This window comes from Typopeltis vanoorti, chromosome 10 (genome assembly GCF_054136105.1).
Source record: "Typopeltis vanoorti isolate ZY-2024b chromosome 10, IOZ_Tvanoo_1.0, whole genome shotgun sequence".
Classification (NCBI taxonomy): domain Eukaryota; kingdom Metazoa; phylum Arthropoda; class Arachnida; order Uropygi; family Thelyphonidae; genus Typopeltis; species Typopeltis vanoorti.
The window spans coordinates 74,747,107-74,771,493 of NC_143558.1; the positions used below are offsets into that span (position 1 = coordinate 74,747,107).

General features: G+C 36.4%; 1 protein-coding gene across 2 annotated transcripts in view; it reads right to left on the reverse strand.

Moving 5' to 3' along the window:
• LOC150102514 (lys-63-specific deubiquitinase BRCC36-like) overlaps positions 1-24,387 on the reverse strand; it is a 143,928-nt gene that overhangs the window by 72,100 nt on the left and 47,441 nt on the right. The window lies entirely within an intron of this gene.

Here is a 24,387-nt window from a genome sequence, read left to right on the forward strand (position 1 = left end):
TGGTGGTGGGAGACTAGGGGACACCTATGGAAGCTGGGCAAGAGTATGGTTAGCAGGGGTGTTAGAGCTGGGTTCTTTACTATTATAGTGGTAAATGAGTGGAATAAGCTGCCAGAGTCTGTTGTGGGTGCTATGACGGTGAACGAGTTCAAGACAAGGTATGATAGATACTGTGAGAATGTAATCGCATAATTGGGTGGACATGATGTTTAGGGCCTCCCTCGATGAGTCTAAGGACTCCTGGAGTCGCCCGAAATAATAATAATAATAAAAAACAAGTGTTCTCTGCCAGGTTGGCAGGAAAACGACCCAGAGGAAGACCAAGATATAGGTGGATTGATACGGTACATAGTGCCTTAGACGATAGAAATATAAGATCTGATAATTGGAGTCTTGACAAGTATAGTTCGCCCACCGTTTGCAGGTCCCTGCTTCGCGTCTTTCCAAGAATAGTCGATTCATGCTGAAGGGGAGAAAGAAATGAAGGACGTCTGAATTGGTCGCCAACACGCGAAATCACGTGCTTTATAGGTAAAATTTTCCAACTGTTATACAAGCAACATAGTTAACTACAATAATCATAAAAGAGAAGTTAATTTTCCGACCGGTAATAATAAACAACTCATACCACTATACGGACTGATTACCCTATTATCGGAATGGATTCTCCTTTTTCTGAGATGCGCAGAAGTGCTGAGGGACCTCAAATCAGTGGGCGAACTATAACAGACTGATTTGGAGGAAAAGTGTAGATAGGAAGTTAGTAATGATGTAATTTTTTTCATGTAGTACTATCATATCCTGTATATCCCTTGAGGGTACATGGCAGGAATTTGATGATGATGATGATGAAAATTATTGGAAGGAAGTTAAAAATGTGCAATCCATGCAGTCTACATGGTTACATACTACACAGAAGTTGATGGCATTATTCTTTAAACAGAAAAACTGTTAGCTACATAGATTTTTGATCAAACACATTGACTGAATATGCCTGTTACCTGCACTACTATGTTTTGTTGACCTTTATTTACAGTCCACATTACTATGGTATATTCCACTGTTGAGAGCATAACTCATTTTTAGCATTACATCTATGGGGAAATTAATTCCCACTTTACAAGTTTTCACTTTACGAGCACACTAAGAAAGAAGTAACTTGTAAAGTCAGGAACTACCTGTGTATTGTAACCATACTATATTTTATTGTTTTCATGGTATAGTCAACATATCACTTCTTTCACTTATGCACAGCAAAAGAAATGTTAATGATTCTGTCATATGCCTGCACACCTCTCTCTCTCTTTCTTTAAATCACAATTCAACATGCAAATTGTTTTCCTGCTGCATATTAAGATGAATCTTCCCTCAAGAGAGTATTGAATAGATTTTATAGGGTTTCTTGATACCATTTCAACCAGAAATAATCATCTCAACACTCTTCTAACATGTCTAATAGAAGTGTTAGAAGAGTGTCATTACAAAATTAAAGGTTACTAATAATGTCAAACATTCATGAGTATTAATTTTCAGCACTATAAATCACCATCTTAATTTGATTTCACTAAAACATTCAGTGTTTGATCTTTCGAAAAGTTCTTCTTTAACAAAACATCAACACCTAATAAACAGCTCTTAGTGATATAGTGTATATACTCAAGGGATGTACAACAGAACTTATTTTTCTCTTCAGATAACTTACATACTGGCCAAGATGGATTTTTCCATCATGAAAAATATGGATGCAAACTGGAAGTGAAGTACTACTGAAAGTGAAGCATTGCTGAGATACCATACAGACATGAAGTTTAACATAGTTGATGCATTTTATCCACTATGGCCAATTTAGGTGGTTAAATAAATTTGAAAAAACATTTTGGGTAACCACCACCAAAAAGAGCTTAATTCTTATTTGTAAACTTAACTTTTCTTACTAAAAATTCATTTTGAACATTTTATACTATTTCTAAAGAAAATCCTCTCTCTCTCTCTCTCTCTCTCAAAACTCAGTTGTTGAAACACATCAACCAAAGGTTATAAATTTTGGAAAAGATAGAGAGGGAGGATTGTCCAGAGAACAGAGGTAAATAGAATAAAAGAAAAAGGAGAGAACTGGATTCAATAGGTTTGAAGTCAGAAATTTTGGATGGAATGTGGAATGAAGGCCTTCATTCCATTACAGAATTATTTCCTTAATTTGTTCAAGCAGGTCTTTGGATTGGAAGAACATCAACAGAAATCAGATGAAAGAAAGATCAGAAGTCACAGATACCATCCCATTTGGCACCATATTAAAGCCAAAAGATAAGAGATTGATAATGGTTGGGTGTGTGTGTAGGAAAGGTCCATAAGTAAATAACACTTGAACAAGGTTATGATCTGAATTTGCAAGAGAAAAACAGAATTTACTGTCTAAAGAGATAATTAAGAAAAGGTGGTGAAGGGTGTTGGCAGGATGGTAAGGACTATTTGGCAGGCAGATGGACTTCGGGTGGGGATTGTTATGACAGGCTGACCACCTGTCTAATGTAAAAAACCTATAAGATACAAAACCAGGAATTAGAATTACAAACCACTGTTCACAATAGCAAATGACTGGAATGACTAATGGGTTTAGAGTTGAAACATGGAATGTTTCAACCGGATCTCTTTAATCTGTTATTGACACAATAGACATTCACAATATTTAGATCTTGGCTATACAAGAAACCAGATGGCCAGGTTACTGAAACCAAAAAATAATAGAATAATATTCTACAGTAGAACATATAATAGTAGACATGAAAATGATGTAGGTTTTATATGGTACAATGATAACATCTTGCCATATATAAAAATATTTGCTTTAGATGTCCAACACTGTTATACCTATATTTCTGGTTGGTACACAACCATTAACCAAATGAAGATAAAGATGGTGATATATAGATAGTCTGCATGACTTCAGTAATAACATTAAGATTAGAGCTATCAACTTTGCATCCTCCAGAGGACTTACAGCTAGTAGCATGTACTGTTCCAGAAGAAATAGTCATAAAGAAACTTGGTTCTTCTCAGGATGAACAGTAAACAACTATATAAGACCATGTAATGATGAACAATAGGCACAAGGCATATATAAGAATTATCTACATTTAAAGAGAAACTGATGCAGATTCTGATCATTATCTGGTAATAGCACATTTCAAGCTTCAAAATGAAGAAATGTTAAAAGAAATAGAAATAATAATTGATATATCAAAAAGTGTGAGGATGTAAACCTACAAAAAAATAATGTACAAAAAAGATGAAGCATAAAATACAATATTCAATCCTCCTTTACCTGAGAATCACAGAGAAAACAAACAGACAAATCAAAAATATCACTGTACCAATAAAATCTTTCATTTCACAAATAACCGAAAGAAAAACATGTTTAATAATGCACATAAAAAGGTTATAAAGCAATGTAATAAGACAAGGTTAAAAATGCTACAGGACCAATTTCCAAAAAATACTGAAAATTACAGAACCTATAAAATATTAACCAGTAAAATACTGCATTGAAAGGAAAAGCTGGCAGAGAAACCAGTAACTGAAAAAAACTGAAAATAATACAAATAACTTAAAGAGGTTCTTCACATACAGTAGGATACTTAAAAGAGGATAATATAAATCATAAAGTAGAACAATGACTAACAACCAAGGAGATTTAATTACCCAAGAAATAAAAAAAATAAAAAAAAACTGTTGAGCATTCAGACAATATTTTGAGAGACTGCTAAACAAATCATCATCACCACCACCAGATGAAAATCTTACACCAGTGATATAATGTTTAGAAGAAAATGTTGAAGAATCCAGAGTTGAGGAACCATCTCTGACTGAAGTTGAGAATGTTATTAAAATGCCAAAAAAATAATAAAGCAACCAGTGAAAATAATATTGCAGCAGAACATCTAACAATTGGAGGAACACAAATAACTGAGACTTATGAACTTGTTAATCTAATACAGTAAACGAAATCCCAGTTGACCGATATATAGTTGGTGGTACTTTTCATTCAGCTAGCTAGCTACCTTCATCGATTCTCCTAAAAATCAACTTCATCCTCTTTCACATCCTGGTGTGTATAGCATTCCTTGTGCTTACAGTTTAGCCAGCTCTAATACAGATAGATCAATTAATCAGCCTTAAACAACACAAAAATTACATCTACAATCAATTGTATGGAAGTCAGGATTGACAGACCAAGCTCTGGGTACCCCTTCACATAGGATTAGATGGAGATTAGATATAGCCCACAAACAAAATAATACCCTAATAATACAGATGATTATAATAACAAAATAAAATTCCATTATTATTATTCTTACCCGATAGATCAAATATATTCTGATAGTGAAGGATCCCACATCAATAAAAAAATAAAACCATAAGTCTGTTAAGCATTATAAGCTAACCAACAGAAACTCTGTCCAAATTAAAAATTTTTTACCCATACACCAAGACTATATGGACTACTTAAGATCCACAAACATGAAATCCCTCTATATCCCATCACTGATGCCATAAATTGTCCTATCTATGATCTTACTAAGGGTTTGATATCTGAATTTAACAAGCACATCAGTAACACATTGTTTTATTAAAAAAAGAAAAAAAAAACACATTACCAAATGACTACCTTCAACTTGAGAGAAATGACTGCATAGCGAGCTTTGATGTATGTTCTCTTTTCACTAATATTCCAGTGGGTGATATACTACAGCTCCTTTCTAAAATATTCTCCCCCTCCCCAAGATTTGCATACTCTTTAAATGCTACCTTAAACTGGAAAAACCAACTCTTTAAACAAATTGAAGATGTAGTAATAGGCTCCCCACTTTCATCCCCATTGTTATCTTATACATGCAATTCTTTGAAATGTTAACACTTAATTCAACTCCCCCCACCACCAACTGCCAAGCCTAAAGCATGGCTGAGATATATTATTATTATTATTATTATTATTGTTCCGGGAAACTCCAAGGAGTCGACAGACTCATCGAGGGAGGCCCTAACATCATGTCAAGAACAACTATTCAACATTCACACAGTATCTATCATACCTTGCCTTGAACTCATTCACAGTCGTAGCACCCACAACAGACGCTGGAAGCTTATTCCACTCATTTACCACTCTCCAAGTAAAGAACCTAGCTCTAACACCCTTGTCAACCACACTCTTGCCCAGCTTCCATGCATGGCCCCTAGTCCTCCCACCACCAGTCATATTTTCAAAAATATCTTCTGGATCAATCTTATAAAAACCCTTCAGTAATTTGAATGTCTCAATCATATCACCCCTCCTTCGCCTATCGTCCAATTTCTGCAACCCACAAATCTTCAACCTATTCTCATAAGGTTCATTCCACAGACCTGTTATCATCTTGGTCACTCGTCTCTGGACCCTCTCCACTTCCTCCCCATCACGAAGAAACCCTGGTGCCCATAGCTGGGCACAGAAGTCCAGATGGGGTCTTATCAAGGCTCGATACAGAGGAACAACAACTTGTTCGTCTCTGCATGTTAAAGTATTTTTCAGAAGCCAAGTGATTTGGTGAGCTGTTTTAGTTACTTTTGCAATGTGCCCCCTAAACTTCAACTCCCTATCCACCAACACTCCCAAATCCCTCGCCTCATCAATCTCCTGGAGTATGATTCCACCAATGCGATATACTGCTGCTATTCTTTTCACCCCAAAGTGCATAACCTTACACTTTGCCACATTAAATTCACATCCATTTTTCCCAGCCCAGTCCTCCAAACTATCCAAATCATCCTGTAAAATTTTGACATCTTGTGCACTCACAATTGCTCTACCCAACTTTGCATCATCAGCAAACAAGTGAACACTTCCTCTCAGATTCTTTCCAATATCATTGATGAACAAATTGAAAAGCAGTGGTCCAAGAACAGAGCCCTGTGGCACTCCACTAGTCACAAGATGTCTTTGAGACTCCACTCCTGAATAAACCACTCTTTGATATCTCTCCTTCAACCACCCTCTTATCCATCTCACCAACCCTATATCTATACCCATCTGCTCCAGTTTACTGATTAGGGTTCCATGTGGTATCCTATCAAAGGCCTTGGCAAGGTCCAGTAGTATCACTGTAAACCCATTACCCCTATCCAGTTCAGCCGTCACTGTGTTATAAAACGTGAGCAAGTTACTGAGGCATGATCTACCCTTCACAAAACCATGTTGTCCCCCATACAATATCCCATTTTCATCTATCCAATCCTGTATTCTTTTCTTGACTAATATAGATGATGTCCTTGCCATTTGGACACACAGGCTCTTTAAAACTTTTTACAATTCCTTCACAATATCCATCACCAAATTACCTTTACTGTTAAAGAGGAAAAAAGAACTTGTGGCCTTCTTGGATACCTTAGTTATCCAAGAAGGCCTCAAGTATATCTTAGTTATCAGAAGGGTTCCTTATGTATTCAGTTTATTGCGACATATTGCCACACATACAGGCAGATATTTACATGTCACTTCACATCACCATCCCTCCTAGAAACTTGGAATTTTCAAAACTTTAGCCACCAAGGCAAAGGAAACTTTATCCTCAGACTTGCAATGCATCAGACAATAGGCTCTATTTACACTTTTTTGAACAGAATGGTTACAATGAAAAAAATCTCACTAAATGCCTTAAAAAGAGTACCCTTCCCCAACCAGACTACACACACACGCATGCACCATATTCTTACCTACATTAAAGGTGGTACAAAAGATCAACTAGGCTCACTCCTTAAACAAAACAAAATTAGAGCAGTCCACAAACCTCTGGACGAAGTCTCCATTTTCCTCATAGACAGATTATGGATCACCAGGATCCCCTCTCTTCCCCAGGTGTCTACAGCATCACATGTCAATATGGAATCGAGTACTCAAGAGAGACAGAGTGGACCTCCGTGATAAGAAGAAAAGAAAACAGTATATTCAATTATGAATAACCATAAAGCGGACTAGAACCGCATGCCTTAGATGAATACCATTTCATCAGGTGAAAAAAGCAAAGCTGCTACACAGATCTCAGTTTAAATCATAGACTATTCCTGGAAGCAGCTTGTGTGCTACAGACCAAAGAACTGTAATAAAATTGATGGTATATTTCTACATAAATTTTGGCACCCCCCCCCCCATCTGCCTATCAGCAATAACCACAGAACATCACTGAAAGCACTACTGTCGCCCTCCATACACTCGATTGTTCTTGTTCTGGAGATCATTTTAATTTTAGTCTTCACTGAGTGTGTGAGTGAATCTTCAAGGTACCTTTGATAATGCTAGCTTAGCTTGAGCTGGTGAAACGTCAGGTCGTAAATATTAATTTAGCAGTAAATTATTTATTTCAAATGAGCATATAAAACATCTGTCATTATTTTTAAGCCAAAATAGATGAAATATAAAAGTTTTGAATGTTACCAGAGAGTTCATAAGAATAAACCAAGTGCTTTGGTCTTGCACTACTTGAAATATGGCCTCTGCCCAGGAGCTCGTATACATGCCTTTTATTAATGCATTGATTAGGTTTCATTGGCCTGGCATCTGTTTGGAACTGTTGGTTCTCATCAGAGACTATTCAGAAACCTAACAGAACAAAAACAAAAGAGTTACAAGAGTACAAGTTATATTCTTCATTTATGAAGAATCTAACTTTCTGACATGAGACTGCTATGGTTTTGATTAGAACTAACAATTCAAAACAGCTATCAGGCCAGTAAAACTTAATCAATGCATTAATTAAAGGCAGGTACATAAGTTCCTGCACATAATCCTTGTGTTTCAAGTAGTGCAAGCCAAAGCACTACTTGTATGCCAAAAGTTTATTCTTATAAACTCTGGTAACATTTGAAACATTTATGTTTGGTCTATTTTGGCTTAAAAATAATCATTGATATGTTATATTCTCATTTTATTATTACTATCTTGTCAAATTGAAGCTTTCTGGGCTTTAAATTTTTGTATTATTTAATTAAATCCTGTTTCTACATAGTTTTTATTCTAGAAACTTCAACACAAATCCATCAATTCTGAACCATAATCCCATTCATTCTCCCCCCGTTTTTTTTTATTTTTTATAATCCCCTTTATAATGATCTAGAAAAAGCTCCTCACTAATTTAAACACTGTTATTATATCAGCTCTTTTCTGCCTATCCACCAAATCTCCTCTGCAATTTACCTTCTATCAACTTCTACCTTATCTTTATGAAATTCAACTTATACAAAGTCATAAGTAAACTAAGAAAATTAGTAATCAGAACTAAAATTTTATTGCAGAAACTCATAACAAAGATTATGAGTTTTCACATCAGCAATGCATTTTGGATGGGATTTATTGAGGGGTGGATTTGGTCTTTTGAGAACATATCTGCCCCTCAATCCCATTCAAAATGCAGAAATATCAATTTGTATACCTATTGTTGAATATTCAAATACTGTTAGTAATCAGTTTTTTTATATGTACTAGAATGAAAAAAAAAAAAATTGTGCAAAAAAATAGCTTTCCATATAAAAAGAAAAAAGTACGATATTTAAAAAATTTTAAAATATTCAAATTTCCATTCCATAATGTATCACACTTTTCTGTTTTGAAAGTAGTCCTGCATTCAGTCCACTATCCATCAAAAGAAATGTGGACCCTGGGTTTACATAAATTAACCATAACTGTTATACATCAAATTATTTCAACTGACAGAGTCATCAAAACAGGAAAAGGGCATTAAGATTTCTGGAGGACATGCATGTTTATTTTGTAAAAATATACAGGCAGTCCCCAACTTATGTAAATTTGCCTTACATAAATTCAGACTTAAACAAATTATCCTCAAAGAGATATAAAAAAAATTGTGTTATAAAAGTTTTACTTACAGCACAAGTTACACGCACACCATCAAAAGCAATTGTCTGCAAGGCAGAGCCTATGTAATGAACCTTCCTTACTACTGAACAAGGACATGTGTATCTATATTCATACACTTCATAATTTTCAGTGTTTGTGTGTACAGGGATGGAGTATAATCATATCTGGAAAAAGGAATACAGGGGTGGAAAAAAGTTAATCCATGTAAACAACATACCAAAATTGATCTAGAGATGAAAATCAATGAAAAAATAAAGAAATTTCAGAAAATCTGTAAAGCAATTAAAAGAACACTGAAAAAAAAAAAAAAGAAAAAGACAAGAAACCAAACTTAAATATTACAAAGTAATGGTCTATTCCCACTTCTATTATATGGTTCAGAAATATTGACTTTTAAAAAGAAAGATAAAAGTAAAATACAGGCAACAGAAATTAGATTTTTAAGAGCAATTAAAGGATGCACAAAATTAGCCCATATAAAAAAATGAAGGCATCAAAAGAGAGCTGGGTATTTACAACATAAATGAAAATATATTGACTACCAAAAGAAGTGAATAAATATATACCCAAGGGTGGGGAGGGAGGGAGGGAGAGAGAGAGAGACCATTTGCAAGATGGAAAGACCAGTGAAACTAGAACTGGCAAATGCCTAATCCTTGATAAAAAGCAAAAGATGAAAATGAAAATTATAAAGAAAAAAATTCTGCATCAGACACATAATGTTTTATTGGAATTTTTTTCATTTGGTTATACTATAAATTAAAGATACCAAGAAATTATATACTTGGTTTAATCCTTTATCCAAGTGTAAGCAAACAAAGTTTGTGCCTGAAGTATTTTCAGGACTTGGGCAACTCATGTAAAGGTGGTATGACTTCACATCACTTGCCTTAATATCTCATAATGCAAAGCACATCTCCTTGCAGACATGTATAATGCTATGCATTATGGGAAGGGTCACTATCCAGACAGGTTTCGACCTTTATTGAGGTCTCTTCACCAGGAGCCAGACCCAGAGGTGATACTAAGGTTGAAGTAATGCAGAAGTCATATTTCTATATATCGAAACCAGTCTGGGTAGTGACCCTTCTCAAAATGCATAGCATTATACGTCCGCAAGGAGATGTGCTTTGCATTATGGGATACTAAGGCAAGTGATGTGAAGTCATATCACCTTCATCGAGTTGCCCCAGTCCTGAAAATACTTCAGGCACAAACTTTGTTTGCTTACACTTGGATAAAGAATTAAACCAAGTATATAATTTCTTGGTATCTTTAATTTATAGTATAACCAAGTGAAAAAACTTCCAACAACCTTTCTCTAATCCAGAGTATTTTAATAATAAAGTGTGACACCTTTTGGCAACTCGTATTTGAAAATATGACTTCTGCATTGCTTCAACCTCTGACCAATATCTTCAACCTTAGTATCACCTCTGAGTCTGGCTCCCACTGATGAGACCTCAATAAAGGTTGAAACTGGTCTAGTTAGTGATCCCTTTCCATAATGCATAGCATTATACATACCCGTAAGGATATGTGCTTTGCATTATGGGATACTTAGGCAAGTGATGTGAAGTAATACCACCTTTATCACGAATTGCCCAAGTCCTGAAAATACTTCAGGTGAAAACTTTGTTTGCTTACACTTGGATAAAGGATTAAACCAAGTATATAATTTCTTGGTATCTTTAATTTATACATAATGTGTTCTGCCACATGTTTAGAAGTTTTAAATTGACAAATAAGTATCAGATAATTATTTTTTTTATATAATTTTATAAGTTCCCCTCATAATTTTCCATTATAAGATCCTCTCATAATTTTATAAGTTTCCCTTACTAAGTGTGCCCACAACACTCTTGAGTCAGTAGTAAAGATGTCTTTAATATAATATAAAAATGGACAAAGCAATGGAGGATGGATCTTAATGCCTCATAGTCTTAAAAGTCCAAAGAGAAATAGATTATCTTTTAGCCCGTTATTGATAGCTATGTGAAGAAAAGAAGGAAACCAACTGTTCAGTCATCTCTTGATAGATGGAAGGCTTCAAGGCCAAGGTAAACATTTTTTACCCTTGATATTATTTATACTTTATTATATTACTTTGCATTAATAATTAAATACTGAAATCTAATTTATGTGAGAGAGAGAGAGAGAAAGAGAGAAAATGCATTCTATAAATGAAACTAATAGAAATAACCCTTTCTTTTAGTCTTCATTTTTGTTCATTTTTTTACATACTGAATAGAAATAAAACCTTTAAAACACGTAAGAAATAGGTGTAATTAACAGGTGAGGAAGTTAAACCTGATTTTGTGAAATTTGCAAATTGTAAAGCTTACGTAAGTTGGAGACTGCCTGTATTCAGTATTATACTTTTAACACACTGCATACTGTAGTAGTGTACCTCTGGACAATGTACGTATCGAGTATGGATATATGGTGAAGGATGGGATTAAACTTCATTTTTTTTCTTTCTTTCATCATCATCAAATTCCTGATATATACTCTCAGAGGGTGTGCAGTATTTTATGATAGTAATACATAAAAAGTTACATCTTACTAACTTCCTATCAACAATTTTCCTCCTGATTAGTCTATTTTCTGTCAACATTCAAATATTATCAGATCTTATATTTCTATCTTTGAAGGTGCTATTTACTGTATCAATCCACCTACATCTTGGTCTTCCTCTGGGTCTTTTCTCTTTTTTGCCATCCTGGCAAAGAACACTTGTTTAGCTAATCTTTCCTCTCCCATTCTGTTTAAGAGATCATACTACCTGAGATTAGCATTGAGGAATGGGTTCCTCAATGCTAACAATATCAAGTTCTTTCCTAATATCCCTGATTTTATTATTATTATCATTCATTGCCATGGAGTCAGTAGACTCATCGCAGGAGACCCAAACTAGCAAAACAATATCTATCACATCTCTTCTTGAATTCATTTACAGACGAAGAGCTCACAACTAAGTCAGGCAATGAATTCCACTCATTCACCACCCTCCAGGCAAAAAACCTTGTTCTCACACCCTTGTTGACCACACTCTTCTTTAATTTCCAGGGATGACCTCTTGTTCTTCCATCACTATCACACAGCTGAAACATTTCCCCTGCATCAATCTTATAAAAACCTTTCAGTAATTTAAATGTTTCTATCATATCCCCTCTTTTCCACCTATCAACCAAACTCTGCAATCCACAAGCTCTCAATCTATCAATGTAGGGAGCATTTTTTACATCACTCACCAACTCAGTCATTCTTCTCTGAACCCTCTCCACAGCCTCCTCATCTCCAAGGAGTCCAGGTGACCAGACCTGAGCACAGTAATCTAAATGTGGAAGTATCAATGCTTTATAAAAGGGAATAATAACCTCTTTAACTCTGGATGTCAGTGTGTTCCTCAACATCCAAGTAATCCTATGTGCAATCTTGGACACCTTAGCAATGTGTGACTTGAACTTCATCTCCCTATCTACCAACACCCCTAAATCCCTAGCCTCATCAATCTCTTGGAGTACTGTTCCATCAATGGAACATTACTTCAAGAGATTAAAAGATTACACAGCTGGTAATCTTTTAATCCAAAATGCATGACTTTACACTTTTCCACATTAAATTGACATCCATTACCTTTTGCCCATTCTACCAGCTTATTTAAATCATCCTGCAAACTTTCAACATCAGCTTGATTTTTTATTGCACTACCCAACTTTGCATCATCAGCAAACAACTGAATATCTCCCTTTAAGCCATTTCCTATATCATTTATATACAAATTAAACAACAATGGCCTAAGCACAGAGTCCTGAGGCACACCACTGGTCACCTGCCTCATCCTGGACTCGGCTCCTCCATACACCACCTTCTGGTATCTCTCCCTGAGCCATTCTCCCATCCATATCACCAATTTAGTATCCATTCCCATCTGTTCCAATTTGCGTAACAGTGTTCCAGGGGTCTATCCTGTCAAAAGCCTTAGCAAAATCCAGAAGTACCACTGTGTAGCCGGTTCCTTTGTCCAACTCAGATGTCATTCTATTATGAAAAGTTAATAGATTGCTAAGGCAGGATCTGACTTTAACAAAACCATGTTGGCCTCTATAGAGTATCATATCCTGATCCACCCATTCTTGAATTTTGTCTTTAACCAACTTTTCCAATACTTTTACCACTACTCCTGAGATGGTGGTTGGTCTGTAATTAACTACTGCAGTTCTTTTTAGAGCCACCCTTATGCAAAGGAACCACTTTACCTAACTTCCACTCCCTAGAGACCATAGCAGAGTTCAAACTTAAGTTAAATATCCAAGTAAGAGGGGTTGACAATTCCTTTTGCACGTTCATGCAACACCCGAGCTGATATTCCATTTAAACCTACAGCAGTATTTGCATTTAAATTTTGCAATATATTAAATACCTCTGATTTCTTAGCTTCAATTTTTTAAATTAGTTGTTGCTACAGGTACAGAGATATCCTCACTTGGGTGATAGACTTTTGAAAAGTGATCACTCAGTAACTCGACTATTACATCTGATTTTTGTCACCCCAATACCATCAGCACACACTAAAGTTATCCTTCCGAAGTCATTCTTCCTTTTACTTGCCACATAGCGGAAGAACTCTTTGGGATTACCCTTGATCTCATTAGCTAAGGTCTTCTCATACTCAGATTTAGCTCTTCTTACTATGCTGGTAACCTTCCTGGCTTGAGCCTTGTACTGCTCATGGGTGTACTGATCGCATTTCTCCATGTACATTCTCCATAACATCCATCTAATGCCTGCCTTGTTTGTCTTCCTGACCATTGGGGACACAATCTGATATTGCTTTCCTCAGATACCCACTGATTTTATCCTATGCACTGCTAACATCTTTCCCCTGCAATATGTTCTGCCAAAGAATGGCTGCCAGCTCACTCTGAAGCTTGTTATAATTGCCTAACTTGTAGCTCCATATATACCCCTTTTTAACAGAAAAGTCCACAGATTTTGCAACCTCCCAAGTCAATACCACATGATCGCTTTCACCAATTGGAGGTAATGAGGACACCTTACTTATGTATATATCCTCTGAACCAATAACCAGGTCCAACACTCTCACACCACGTGTCCCTTCAGTTATGTGCTGTTTCAAGTAATAATCTCGTAGAAGATGCATGAACTCCATTTCCTTTTTGCTACGAGATATTTCCTCCTTCCAAATGATATCACCATAATTAAAATCCCCCATAATAATCACTAAACCTACATTCATTGCACTAATTTGCTGATGCATGAATTCAATATCTCCTCCTGTACCCCCTGGCCTATAGCAGCATCCAACTGTATATTTGGTTGCATTGTTCACTTTCACACCAGACAGCCTCAAATGAACTCTCATTCACATTTCTATCATCTTGATATACTACTTTCTTTGGCTGCAACACATCAGCTATCATCAACAGTACTCCTCCCCCTGTTCTATCTTCTCTATCCTCCCTGAAAATACTGTACCCATCACATTCAATTCCAGTGAACACATCTTCTGCTGACAGCCAAGTTTCACTAATGCCTACAACTTTTGGTGAGATTGCACTGACTAATGCCAAAAATTCTTCTCTTATTTCAAATGCTTCTTGTATTGGTATACAAAAATTGCAGATTCCCTCTAGTTCTTGTACTGGCTTTAGAACTGATATACAAGTCATTAATTTAAGTAGTCCCATGCTGATTTTTATCCCTTTTTCTGCAATTTATTCTGTGAATAAGGATCAATAAATATACAATCACTGCTAAAGTTTCTCTCTCTTACACTCAACCTTTTCAATATTAGTTTCCCTGCCCAATTACTTCAACTTGTTCAGAAAACAGTAACTTCTTCAATCGCTTATGTCCTTCCATGTTCAGATGCAGCCCATCTCTAGCATACAACTGTCTTTTTCCTTCAAACACACTCCAGACATCAACAAATTCCAGACCTCTTTTTTTGCACATTCTTGCAATCATGTCATTCATTATCATTGCTCGTCTACTTAACTCGTAATTGTCAAAACGAGGCAGCACTATCCTCCCATTGACACTTTTCCTCTTCACAATATCTAACAATGTTCTTAAATCTTTTGCTACCTGATTTATACCACCACTCGAGTCATTTGTACCCACCATAACTATCATCCTATCTGCATCATGCCCTCTCTTTATTGCTAAAGCCACTCTTTCTATTGTCCCACCAGCCAAGCACTCCTCAGGCATACCACTCTCCATACCCTTAATCATAGAATCACCATATATCTTAGCACTCATAACTTCATTCAAGTCCACACAAGCATCACTCATGGACTCATTTTCTATGCTATTCAGCATGACTCTCCCAGTTTCATTACTCAACGCTCTTTTACTTACCCCCACTCTCATGATATCTCGTTTCTTCTAGACCTCTTGTGGTTTTATTTTATTGACTCCCAATCACTCCCATACTATTTCTTACTGCAGCATTCACCAAAGACTCACCCATACATAATCCTGTTCTAGTTACTTAAGCTAAAGTAATCTCTATCGTCCTAATTTCTCTGTTTAACATATTAAACTCAGTTTTAACTTCCAGTATCTCCTTACTGAGCACTTCCAATTCCTCATGCAGAAGATGAAGGCCATTTTTCATTTTCAAACTCCCACCGAAGTTCTTCTGCTACGGTCACGATGTCAGCTTCCATTCCTAAATGCTCCAGTCTATCCCGGCACTTCTCACATACGTCGACATTTTCGTTCTTCTCATTTAGCCAGACTGACCACAGATCCTTCACATTCTTCAGCGCATACATGTAGCAGTTTCTGCAATGCATCCAATGCGAAAAATCTAATGCTGAGCCAGCCTTTCATGTAGAAGTCCTGCACACAGCTGACGTATGTTTCTTGTTGGATGCCATCTTTACACGTTGAAGTAGTGAAACAAACGGCAGCGAAAACACAATATATTTTAAATTAAAATTTTAAAATAGATTTTAAAGAATGCCGATGGTAGGGAGGTAACTGAATCAGTTGAGATAGTTGAGTTACTGAGTGAGCACTTTGCAAAAGTATATCATCCAGGTGGTGACATTGCAGAAACGAATAAACCAGTAGATTATACGGGAATTGTGGTTAATGAAGTGGAGGTTAGTAGTCTATTGCATAACCTCAGAAGTTGATAGTGCATGGGAGGTAGTTAAGAAGTGCTTGCATGAAGCAATGGCTGACTGTATACCTAGAGTCCGAATAATAAATCAAGTAGGGGTTAAATGGATGAATAACACCATTAAGCTTGAGCTGCAAAAAAAGAAACAACTATGGAGGGAATTTAAGGAGAAGGGTGACCGGCAGGCACATGAACGGTATAAAGTGCAGGCCAGAAGAGTGACGAGTGTGGTAAGAAAAGCAAAAAAGGATTACGAAAGAACATTGGCCATGCAGGCTAAAGAGAATCCTAAACAGTTTTTTAGATATGTAGCAAGTAAAAGGAAAAATGTACATGGCAGATTGATTTTAAAGAATGCCGATGGTAGGGAGGTAACTGAATCAGTTGAGATAGTTGAGTTACTGAGTGAGCACTTTGCAAAAGTATATCATCCAGGTGGTGACATTGCAGAAACGAATAAACCAGTAGATTATACGGGAATTGTGGTTAATGAAGTGGAGGTGAGTAGTCTATTGCATAACCTCAATGTCAATACATCTGTGGGATTGGATGGTATACCAGCTCGTGTTGTACGAGAAGCAGCTAAAGAATTGTCAGTACCCTTGACCATTTTGTTTAATTTGAGTCTCGGGTCTGGGTTAGTCCCGAGCGGGTGGAAAGAGGGGAAAATAGTTCCACTGCATAAAGGTGGTTCCAAGACTGCTGTTGTAAATTACCGACCGATTAGCATATCAGGAATCATTGTCAAGGTCTTAGAGAAATTAGTCAAGAAAAGAATACAGGATTGGATAGTTGAAAATGGGATATTGTATGGGGGACAACATGGTTTTGTGAAGGGTAGATCATGCCTCAGTAACTTGCTCACGTTTTATAACACAGTGACGGCTGAACTGGATAGGGGTAATGGGTTTACAGTGATACTACTGGACCTTGCCAAGGCCTTTGATAGGATACCACATGGAACCCTAATCAGTAAACTGGAGCAGATGGGTATAGATATAGGGTTGGTGAGATGGATAAGAGGGTGGTTGAAGGAGAGATATCAAAGAGTGGTTTATTCAGGAGTGGAGTCTAAAAGACGTCTTGTGACTAGTGGAGTGCCACAGGGCTCTGTTCTTGGACCACTGCTTTTCAATTTGTTCATCAATGATATTGGAAAGTATCTGAGAGGAAGTGTTCACTTGTTTGCTGATGATGCAAAGTTGGGTAGAGCAATTGTGAGTGCACAGGATGTCAAAATTTTACAGGATGATTTGGATAGTTTGGAGGACTGGGCTAGGAAAAATGTATGTCAATTTAATGTGGCAAAGTGTAAGGTTATGCACTTTGGGGTGAAAAGAATAGCAGCAGTATATCGCATTGGTGGAACCATACTCCAGGAGATTGATGAGGCCAGGGATTTGGGAGTGTTGGTGGATAGGGAATTGAAGTTTAGGGGGCACATTGCAAAAGTAACTAAAACAGCTCACCAAATCACTTGGCTTCTGAAAAATACCTTAACATGCAGAGACGAACAAGTTGTTGTTCCTCTGTATCGAGCCTTGATAAGACCCCATCTGGACTTCTGTGCCCAGCTATGGGCACCAGGGTTTCTTCGTGATGGGGAGGAAGTGGAGAGGGTCCAGAGACGAGTGACCAAGATGATAGCAGGTCTGTGGAATGAACCTTATGAGAATAGGTTGAAGATTTGTGGGTTGCAGAAATTGGACGATAGGCGAAGGAGGGGTGATATGATTGAGACATTCAAATTACTGAAGGGTTTTTATAAGATTGATCCAGAAGATATTTTTGAAAATATGACTGGTGGTGGGAGGACTAGGGGCCATGCATGGAAGCTGGGCAAGAGTGTGGTTGACAAGGGTGTTAGAGCTAGGTTCTTTACTTGGAGAGTGGTAAATGAGTGGAATAAGCTTCCAGAGTCTGTTGTGGGTGCTACGACCGTGAATGAGTTCAAGGCAAGGTATGATAGATACTGTGTGAATGTTGAATAGTTGTTCTTGACATGATGTTAGGGCCTCCCTCGATGAGTCTGTCGACTCCTTGGAGTTTCCCGGAACAATAATAATAATAATAATAATAATAATAATAATAATATACAACACAGTTCCAAACAATAACACCATGAAGGACACTTGTATCTAACCGATGCACAACTGCAGCACAATTTGAGACAAAAAGCCACACTATATTTAAATTTAAAAACACATTTTCTAGCCTAACTAAACACGACCGCCACATTCACCAAGGATATGATACAGCCATTTGTTCAATCCGCTAATCTTTCCTCAGAACTCTCTATCTATGGTCTCCAGTCTTTGATGAAGAGTTTTATTTCTAATCCAACTCTCAGATTTATAAGTTAAAATTAGTTTGAACACTGTCTTGTATACAGCTAGTTTAGTATTTTGACTAATCTCTCTCTTATTCCATATAAATTTGTTCAGTTGACTACTTATCATACCAGCTTTGCTAATTCTGCTGTCTATTTCCAAATTTAATTTGCCATTTTAACTAAAAATTATAATAATAAGCTGAAATGAAGAACCTAAAAAGCTGAAATGTTTTACTTATTCTATAGGCTTCTCCATTTAGGATGCAGTTGATGTTTTCAAAGTTTTTGACTATTTTCATTGTCTTTGTTTTTAATGCTGATTTTCATACCAAATTTATTACAGTAGTTATTCAATTTGGTCAGGTAATCCTGGCAGACTTGTCCTGAATTTATTTAGGAGTATAACATCATCTGCATAAAGTAAAGAGCTGACATTAACATCTCCAATTTTGATATCAGGTTTATTACATTATGAAAGAAATTGGTATTAAACCTGATATCAAAATTGGAGATGTTAATGAAAAAACATTGAAGATGATGTATACCTTTTCCACTTTATCATATTCCTTTTCCATCAAACGATCTTCAATTTAGTGAAGGGAATCTTGTAGACTTCTACTGGATTTATTCAAATCATGACATCTGGATAAAATAAAGAGGAAAGATCGACACTGCCAATTTTGATAGATTTAATACCACTTTTCATAATGTGATTCACCTAGATAATGAATAACAGTAAAGATAATGTGCACCATTGTTGCACACCTGATTTGACATCAAACCATCTTCCTGTACCTTCTTCAATTCTAACTGCTGATTTACAGCTCAAATAGAGACTATATATTGCTTGATATAATGTTATATCATCAGGAAGGGGATCAATCATTCGATGCTGCTGGCACACTCTCCCTCCAGGGAGTCCAAAGACTCCCTGGAGGTGTCACATAATAATTTCCATATAACTGGAGCATTTTGAACAGCTTTCCTCTTGGCACCTTATCATATGTCTTTTCCAAATCTACAAAACTTAAACAGATTCTTTGTTATATTCCCATGATTTCTCAACTATCTGTCTTAAAATGAAAATCTGATCCTGACAACCTCTGTTTGGCTTGAACCAAGCTTATTCTCCTCCAAGCTTCTCCTCTCCAGTTTTTCTTACCAATTTCTCAAGAATACTTGCATAAATCTTACCAGGAACTCTCAGTAAAGAAATTCCTCTATAATTCTCAAATTCAACTTTATTCCCTTTTTTACAGATGGGGACCATGAGCACTCTACTCCAATCATCTGGGATTCTTTCTTTCTTTCTTTTTTTCTTAAATGACACTATAGGTGTGTGAAGGGCAAGATGGTCCAGAAACTGTGCTGTGGATCCCAAACATTACACTTTTTCTTTTCAAGCCACTTCCAATCACTGACAAGCAGAGTAGTTGGGTTTACAATACTACTACTACACAATAAAACCTATTGACTGCTTACAAATATATCAATGCCACAGTGTGTATTCGAACCTACTGGAAGTAGGTTGGAGAGCATAACTGCTATCTATTCAGGTAAAAGCATATTGTATACATAAAAATTGCTGAGCACAGGATACTATAAAACTAAACATCTGAGCAAAAAAATGCACAAATTTTAAAAATATACTTTTTTCCCCCTTTCAGGAAGCATAATTCACTGAAATGTGAAATTGCACAGTACCAAAATATTAAATGAGGGGGGAAAACCTGCTAATGCTATGAAACCCGTGTAACACTCTTTCTAACTGCAATAGGAGAAACCCTCTTTTGATATATTGGTTGGTACAAATGATTTGAGAGGCAAGAAGTATTCTATGAGGAAGGATGTAAAAGAGTTGTTAAAAGAGGTAAAACTGAAGAGTGAGAAAGTGAAGACTAAGTCTACTATGATAGAGGCGAACCGAGGAAGAGGGCATTGGTAGCCAGCGAGTCTATACATAGATTGTGCAGAAGGAATGATGTAGGATTTGTCGATCTGTCAAATCATTTAATGGTTTGGCAGAAAGAAGGATTTGCACAATGCTGATGAACTGCATCTAAATGGTTTTGGTGTTAGGTGTCTAGAGAGAGAGTGTGCTTTGTTTACTGAGCATGCTGAATTGCAAATTCAGGATTAAGCAAGTGAGTTTATGTGAAGCATCCATGAGATGAGATAAGTGTAAGAATGACCAAGTGCAGAATCTAGTTTCTCAGGAAAAAATATTGAATAGGGTAGTCGATTCAGGAAGTAAAAGTGGACTGAGGCCTAAAGAGATGCTGCAGTTTCTATATACTAATGCCAGAAGTATCAGGAAAAAGAGGGAGGAGTTTTAGGCATTAGGGAGACTTGGCTAACAGCTGATGGTGTAGTTACAAGGATTGAATGTGAAGGGTTTAGTATTTTCAGGGAAGATAGGATGGGGAGGGGTACTGCTAATGATAGCAGATGAACTGCAACCAAAAAGAAGAGGAGACAGGTGGGAGGGTGGCTGTTCATTTGAGGAAGTCTGGTGGTATGAGATTAAGCAGCAAGACAAAATATACAGTTGTTGTTGCTATAGGTCAGGGAATTCCACTGATGATTTCTTATTCATTGCTAAATTAGTACAATGAGTACAGGTGGAATTATTATTATGGAAGACTTCAACAATGGAGATATAGAAGTTAGAAAGAAAACATGGCAGAAAGGAAATAGAATTTATACACCTACTAAGCAATAATTACTTAAATCAACATGTGATGGAGGTGACTAGGGGGGTGGGAGAGCATTGGACCTGGTCATAGGATCAGAAGAGCTATTCATAACCAAGGTGACCATATTTCCCCTTCGATTGATTAAAGTGACCATGCGGTCTTCACTTGGGAGATTTTAAAACATGAGGAATATTCTGACAAGAAGGGGATATATGTGGAACTACAATGCAGGTGATTATGACAAGCTTAGGAAGAAGTTTGAATCTGTGCCATGGCATAAAACACTGCAAGGTAAGGATGTTAATAGTGCATGGGATATGGTTAAGGATCATCTACAGGAAGCAGTATTAAATTAGGGTATGGAGGGTTAATCAGGTAGGAGTTAAATGGATGAGTAATATCATTAAGCATGAGCTGTAGAAGAAGAAATTGCTGTGGAGGTTATATAAAGAGAAAGTGACCAGCAAACTCATGAACAGTATAAGGCTCAGGTAAAAAAGATGACCAGCATGGCAAGGAAGGCAAAATCAAATTATGAGAAGAATCTAGCCAAGGAATCCAAAGGAAATCCCAAAGAGTATTTTTGTTATGCAGCAAGTAAGAGGAAGAATGATTATGGAAGATTAACCTTAATGAGTGATGATGGTCACGAGAAGATAGAAGTGGATAAAATAGTTCAGTTATCGAGTGACCACTTTGCAAGAGCACGTCATCCTAATGAGGTTAGTACTGTAACCTATGTGACGGACACTAATGTGGGAACAGAGGTGGATGAATTGGAGGTTCATAGGATATTGCAGAATCTCAATGTAAATACAGCTGTGGGATTAGATGTGGAATATCAGCTCTGGTTTTGTGAGAATGTGCAAGGGAACTGCCAATGTCTTTGACTAGGCTCTTTAATTTAAGTCTCAGCTATGGTAAAGTTCGAAGGGAGTGGAAAGAGGGCAAATAATTCTCTTGTAGACGGTAAAAGTACTAGAAAAATTGATCAAAAAGAGAATTCAAGAATGGGTAGATAAAAATATGATACTGTATGAGGATCATCATGGCTTTGCAAAGGGTCGGTCATGCCTTAGTAATTTACTAAGTTTTTATAACAGAATTAACAGTTGGGTTAAATAAAGGAAATAGCTACATGATGATTTTGCTGGATTTTGCAAAGGCATTTGACAGAATACCACATGAAACTCTGTTATGCAAATTAGAACAAATGGGGATAGATATTATACTGGTCAAGTGGATAAGAGGGTGGCTGCTGGACAGATATCAAAAAGTGGTATATGGAGGGGCAGTATCGTGGCAAAAACAGGTGACTAGTGGTATACCAGAAGGTTCAGTGCTGGATCCATTGCTGTTTAATTTGCACATAAATGATATAGGAAATAACCTGAAAGGAAATATTCAGTTGTTTGCTGATGATGCAAAATTAAGTAGAGTAATAATAGTTAAGGCAATGTGGAGAGCTTGCGGGACGATTTAAATAGGCTGTCAGTTTAATGTCGAAAAATGTAAAATTTTGGGATAAATAGATTACAAGCTGTGCATCATATTGATTGCAATGTACTCCAGGAAATAGATGAAGCTAGAAATTTAGGGGGTGGTAGCAGACAGAGAGCTCAAGTCTAGAGCACATATTGCTAAGGTAGCCCATTAGATTACTTGGTTGCTGAAGAACACATTAACAAGTATTAGAAAAATACTTGTTAATTGATAAGGAAATTGTTGTTCCTCTTTATAAGGCCTTGATATGACCACATCTGGATTACTGTACTCAAGTCTAGTTCCTTGGGCTTCTTGGATTCAGAGGCAAGTAACCAAAATGGTGAGTGGCCTGTGGAATGTTCCCTATGAGGATAGATTGAGGGTGTGTGGATTGCAGTTGTTTGATAGGAGAAAAAGAGGGGATATGATAGAGACATTTAAGTTGCTTAAAGAGTTTTATAGGATAGATGCAGGAGAAATGTTGGATAGAGCAACCAGAACAAGGGGTCATTCCTGAAAGATGATTGGTCTCCAGAGCAGGGTTATTGAACTATAAAAAATAGTTTAAAAAATAAAGAAATATATATAAAATTCATCATCATCATCATGCATATCAAGGATTTAGGCCTAGCATGGCCTGTTCCGGCCTTAGAAGTCATCGTTTAAGAGGACGTCCTGGTTTTCTTTTTCCTAATGGCTTGTACTTTAAAGCTTGTTTTGGTAATTTTTCTGTTTTCATTCTTTGAACGTGTTCCATCCATTTATGTTTATATTTTTTTTTATTTTATTTTATATATATATATATATATATAAAATTGATAACAAAAATAGAAAAAAAAAATCCTTAGACAATCCATGGATCATATGTACTACAGGTTTGCAAATAACTTTTTCTGGGTGGGAAAAATATTAAAAATAAATAAATTACAAAAAAAAAAAAAAAATGAAATGGGCTGAGGTTAAGAACAAAGTAATTCTCTAAATAGATGGAGGTGATCTTCAACACTAAACTAAAACATTTCATGAGAATAAACCTGCAAAGACTATGAAACCTATGTAATGCTCTTCCTAACTGCAATGGGAAAAAATTTCTTTTTATATCAGAGAAAAGCATTCCAGTTTTCATGTTTATCAAAAGGAGCATCAACTTCCTTATATATATACTCTGAAGAGATAAACAGGATATTACGATAGCACTACATGAAAAGTTTACATTATTATAAGTGATCATCATCAAATTCCTGACATATACTCTCAGGGGTTGTACAAGATTTTACAACAGTAATACACATGAAAAGTTACATCAATACTAACTTCCTATCAACAATTTTCCTCCAGATTAATCTGTTATCTGTCAACATTCCAATATTATCAGATCTTATATTTCTATCTTATAAAGCACTTTTTACTGTATCAATCCACCTCCATCTTGGTTTCCTCTGGATCTTTTTCCTGGCGGCAATGAACACTTGTTTAGCTAATCTTTGACCTTTCATTCTGTTTAAGTGGACATACCACCTGAGATGAGCACTGCTAACACTTTCCTGAATGTCAAGTTCTTTTCTAATATCCTCGTTTTTAATATGATACTGTCACTGATGCCATCTATTCAGTTTCCTAATCTTTCTCAGGACCCTCATAGATGTGGTCTCGAGTCTTTGATCAAGAGATCTTATTTCTAACTAAGCCCATGTATTGCACTAATACAAATGCCATCAATGGAAGCTTTCGAAAGACTTTTTCAAGTCTTTCTCAAGTTTTCATGGGTGAGATTCATACAAAATAAATATGTTTATGAAAAGGTTTG